The sequence below is a fragment of the Arachis hypogaea genome, chromosome 19 (genome assembly GCF_003086295.3).
Source record: "Arachis hypogaea cultivar Tifrunner chromosome 19, arahy.Tifrunner.gnm2.J5K5, whole genome shotgun sequence".
NCBI lineage: Eukaryota > Viridiplantae > Streptophyta > Magnoliopsida > Fabales > Fabaceae > Arachis > Arachis hypogaea.
In genome coordinates this window covers 53,289,809-53,295,706 of record NC_092054.1, presented here as the reverse complement: position 1 = coordinate 53,295,706, position 5,898 = coordinate 53,289,809, and positions in this window count along the sequence as shown.

The window sequence follows — 5,898 nt, the reverse complement described above, 5'->3', positions numbered from 1 at the left end:
TTGAACAAGATCTTCTCTTCGAAGCTATTAATGCTATTTCTAACTCAGAGGAAAGAAAAAACTTTCTTTATAAACTCAAACAAACCTTAGAAAAGAAAAAAAAATTAAAGAATTGATCATTAAAAATAAATATGATATCAAACCAATTTTCAAAAAATTGGAAAAGTAGATTACTAAGCTAGTAATTGTTCAAGACCTCCAAAATGAGATTAATAATCTCAAAAAAGAGATTCACCAGATTAAACAACAACAACAACACCACTAGACTTGCTTATCCCACATTCTGGAATATGCATATGATAATACTGAGGAAGAACTTCAGGATGATCCAAATTTCCAAATTTCAACCAGTGATCAAATCGTCCAAATCTAAAAGGATGGCAAAAATGATGAGATAGCTGAAATTCTATGATTAATTAGTCAATTAATCATCCAGAAATTCTATATCAATATTCGGATTGTCATCCATGATTTTGTTCTTGAAACAATAGCACTGTTTGATACAGGAGCTGATTCAAATTGTATCTTGGAAGGTTTGATCCCTACAAAGTATTTTGAGAAAACCTCAAAATGTCTTAGTATAGCTAATGGTGAACGATTAAAAATAAATTATAAATTATCTAATGGGGTTATTAAAAATGGTTTTCTTCGGGTTAAAACCCCGTTCCTCCTTGTTAAGAATTTAAAAAATCAAGTTATCCTAGGGACACCTTTCATCAGAACACTTTTTCCTTTACTGATGTCCTATGATGGTATTCCCACATGTTTAGGAGGTGTCCTGATAACTTTTCAATTTATCACAAATCAATCTCTTATAATATAAAACCAACTAGATTAATTTCTTAAAAGAGGAAGTATCTTTCAAGACTTTGGAAGTCCAGTTACAATAACTAGGTACCCAACAAAAGATTAAAGCTTTGCTCAACCAAATTAAAACATCCATATGTTCCGACTTGTCACATGCTTTTTGGAATAGAAACAACGTATTGTGGACCTTTCTTATGAAAAAGATGTTAAGAAATGTCAAATCCCTACAAAAGCAAAACCTATTCAAATGAATGGGAAACTCCTCCAGTATTGCCAAAAGAAAATCATCAATCTTTTAAACAAAAAGCTTATCAGACCCAATAAGAATCCTTGTTCATTGATAAATCTACATTTCGTGGTATTTATTTGCTCTAATTGGGTGGATTTTATCAACTTTTCCTACACTTATTCAATGAAATAGCTTGGTTTTGTAAATTCTCCATAAATTGTGCTCAAAAGTGAAAACATGCTTTTTAGCCCCTTAATTGCTAAATTTTATTTACTTTAATTTCATTTGATGCCTTGATGTGTTTGTTAAGTGATTTCTAGTTTACAAGGCTAATATGGATTGAAGAGGTGAGGAAAAAGCATGCCAAAGTGGAGAAATTGGTGCACGAAATTGTGATCTCAGGCAACGGCGCCAAAAACTCTGTACGCACGTCTTAATAAATCGTTTTTCATTCACAACTTCGATATAACTAACCAGCAAGTGCACTGGGTCGTCCAAGTAATAAAACCTTACGTGAGTAAGGGTCGATCCCACGGAGATTGTTGGTATGAAGCAAGCTATGGTCATCTTGTAAATCTCAGTCAGGCGGATGATAATTGATTATGGAGTTTTCGAAAATAAATAATAAGTAGATAGAAAATAAAGATAGAAATACTTATGTATATTATTGGTGAGAATTTCAGATAAACGTATAGAGATGCTTTCGTCCCTCTGAACTTCTGCTTTCCTGCTGTCTTCATCCAATCAGTCCTACTCCTTTCTATGGCTGGCTTTATGTAAGGACATCACCATTGTCAATGGCTACTTTTCATCCTCTCTGGAAAATGGTCCTATGCGCTGTCACTGCATGGCTAATCATCTGGAGGCATCACCGCGGTCAATGGCTGCATCCTATCCTCTTGTGAAAATGGTCCAAATGCTCTGTCACAGCACGGCTAATCATCTGAGGTTCTCGATCATACTGGAATAGGATTCACCCTTCTTTTGCGTCTGTCACTACGCCCAGCACTCGCGAGTTTGAAGTTCGTCACAGTCATTCAATACCTGAATCCTACTCGGAATACCACAGACAAGGTTTAGACTTTTCGGATTCTCATGAATGCCGCCATCAATCTAGCTTATACCACGAAGATTCTGATTAAGAGATCCAAGAGATATTCATTCAATCTAAGGTGGAACGGAAGTGGTTGTCAGGCACGCGTTCGTGGGGGAATGATGATGATTGTCATGTTCATCACATTCATATTGAAGTACGAATGAATATCTTAGAAGTGGAATAAGTTGAATTGAATAGAAAAACAGTAGCACTTTGCATTAATCCTTGAGGAACAGCAGATTCCACACCTTAATCTATGGAATGTAGAAACTCTACCGTTAAAAATACATAAGTAATGAAGGTTTAGGTATGGCCGAATGGCCAGCCCCTAAACGTGATCACAGGATCAAAAATACAATCCAGGATATCAAATACAATAGTAAAAAGTCCTATTTATACTAATCTAGTTACTAGGGTTTACAGAAGTAAGTAATTGATGCATAAATCCACTTCCGAGGCCCACTTGGTGTGTGCTTGGGCTGAGCTTGAAGTTTCCACGTGGAGAGGTCATTCTTGGAGTTGAACGCCAGTTTGTAACGTATTTCTGGCGTTCAACTCTGGCTTGTAACGTGTTTCTGGTGTTTAACTCCAGACAGCAGCATAGAACTGGCGTTCAACGCCCTTTTACGTCATCTAAACTCGGCCAAAGCATGGACTATTATATATTTCTGAAAAGCCCTGGATGTCTACTTTCCAACGCAATTGGAAGCGCGCCAATTTGAGTTCTGTAGCTCCCGAAAATCCACTTTGAGTGCAGGGAGGTTAGAATCCAACAGCATCAGCAGTCCTTCTTCAACCTCTGAATATGATTTTTGCTCAAGTCCCTCAATTTCAGCCAGAAAATACCTGAAATCACAGAAAAACACACAAACTCATAGTAAAGTCCAGAAATATGAATTTAACATAAAACTAATGAAAACATCCCTAAAAGTAACTAGATTCTACTAAAAACATACTAAAAACAATGCCAAAAAGCGTATAAATTATCCGCTCATCACAACACCAAACTTAAATTGTTGCTTGTCCCCAAGCAACTGGAAATCAAATAGGATAAAAAGAAGAGAATATACTATAAATTCTAAACTATCAATGAAACATAGCTCCAATCAGATGAGCGGGACTTGTAACTTTTTGCCTCTTGAATAGTTTTGGCATCTCACTTTATCCATTGAGGTTCAGAATGATTGGCATCTATAGGAACTCAGAGTTCAGATAGTGTTATTGATTCTTCTAGTTCAGTATGTTGATTCTTGAACACAGCTACTTTATGAGTCTTGGCCGTGGCCCTAAGCACTTTGTTTTCCAGTATTACCACCGGATACATAAATGCCACAGACACATAACTGGGTGAACCATTTTAGATTGTGACTCAGCTTTGATAAAGTCCCTAATTAGAGGTGTCCAGGGTTCTTAAACACACTCTTCTTTTGCTCTGGACCTTGACTTTAACCGCTCAGTCTCAAGTTTTCACTTGACACCTTCATGCCACAAGCACATGGTTAGGGACAGCTTGGTTTAGCCGCTTAGGCCAGGATTTTATTCCTTTAGGCCCTCCTATCCACTGATGCTCAAAGCATTGGGATCCTTTTTATTACCCTTGCCTTTTGGTTTTAAGGGCTATTGGCTTTTTGCTCTTGCCTTTTGGTTTTAAGAGCTTTTGGCTTTTTCTGCTTGCTTTTTCTTTCCTTTTTTTTTTCGCCTTTTTTTTTTCTGCAAGCTTTGTTCTTTGCTGCTTTTTCTTGCTTCAAGAATCATTTTTATGATTTTTCAGATTATCAAATAACATTTCTCCTTGTCATCATTCTTTCAAGAGCCAACATATTTAACATTCTTAAACAACAACTTCAAAAGACATATGCACTGTTCAAGCATTCATTCAGAAAATAAGAAGCATTGTCACCACATCAATATAATTAAACTAAGTTCAAGGATAAATTCGAAACTCATGTACTTCTTGTTCTTTTAAATTAAAACATTTTTCATTTAAGAGAGGTGATGGATTCATAGGACATTCATAACTTTAAGACATAGTTACTAAATACTAATGATCATGTAATAAGACACAAACATGGATAAGCACTTAACATAAAGAAAACGAAAAACAGAGAATGTAAGAACAAGGAATGAATCCACCTTAGTGATGGTGGCATTTCCTTCTTGAGGAACCAATGATGTCCTTGAGCTCTTCTATGTCTCTTCCTTGTCTTTGTTGCTCCTCCCTCATTGCTTTTTGATCTTCTCTAATTTCATGAAGGATGATTGAGTGCTCTTGATGTTCCACCCTTAATTGTCCCATGTTGGAACTTAATTCTCCTAGGGAGGTGTTGATTTGCTCCCAATAGTTTTGTGGAGGAAAATGCATTTGAGGCATCTCCGGGAACTCATGGTGATGAGCTTCATGCGTCTCTTGAGCTCCATGAATGGGCTCTCTTGTTTGCTCCATCATTTTCTTAGTGATGGGCTTCTCCTCCTCAATGGGAATGTCTCCTTCTATGTCAATCCCAGCCGAATTGCATAGATGGCAAATGAGGTGAGGAAAAGCTAACCTTGCCATAGTGGAGGACTTGTCAGCCACCTTGTAGAGTTCTTGAGGTATAATCTCATGAACCTCCACCTCTTCTCCAATCATGATGCTATGGATCATGATGGCCCGGTCTATAGTAACTTCAGATCGGTTGCTAGTGGGAATGATTGAGCGTTGAATGAACTCCAACCATCCTCTAGCTACAGGCTTAAGGTCCAGTCTTCTCAGTTGAACCAGTTTGCCTTTTGAGTCAATCTTCCATTGAGCTCCTTCCACACATATGTCTATGAGGACTTGGTCCAACCTTTGATCAAAGTTGACTCTCCTTGTGTAGGGGCGTGCGTTCTCTTCCATCATTGGCAAGTTGAACGCCAACCTTACATTTTCTGGACTAAAATCTAAGTAATTCCCTCGAACCATGGTGAGATAATTCTTTGGATTCGGGTTCTTACTTTGATCATGGTTCTTAGTGATCCATACATTGGCATAGAACTCTTGAACCATTAGGATGCCGACTTGTTGGATGGGGTTTGTTAGAACTTCCCAACCTCTTCTTTGGATTTCATGTTGGATCTCCGGATACTCATTTCTCTTGAGCTTGAAAGGGACCTCGGGGATCACCTTCTTCTTGGCTACAACATCATAGAAGTGGTCTTGATGAGCTTTGGAGATGAATCTTTCCATCTCCCATGACTCGGAGGTAGAAGCTTTTGTCTTCCCTTTCCCTTTTCTAGAGGATTCTCCGGTCTTGGGTGCCATCAATGGTAATGGAAAAACAAAAAGCTTATACTTTTACCACACCAAACTTAGAATATTGCTCGCCCTCGAGCAAGAGAAGAAAGAATAGATGAAGAAGAAGAAGAAAATATGGAGGAGAGGAGGGAGATGTGTATTCGGCCAAGAAGGGGAAGAGAGGGTTGTGTTGTGTGAAAATGAAGAGGAATGAAGGGCTTTATATAGGGAAGGGAGGGGGGGTAAAGTTCGGCCATAAGGGTGGGTTTTGGATGGGAAATTGATTTTGAATTTTGAAGGTAGGTGGAGTTTATGAGGTAGGTTTATGGGGAAGAGTGGATGATGTGAGTGGTGATAGGGAAGAGAGATTGAGGTGATTGGTGAAGAGTTTTGGGAAAGAGTGTTTATTGGGAAGAGAGGATGAACATTGAGAAAAGGGAAGAGAGTGAGTGGTGGTAGGTGGGGATCCTGTGGGGTCCACAGATGCTGAGATGATCCTGTGGGGTCCAC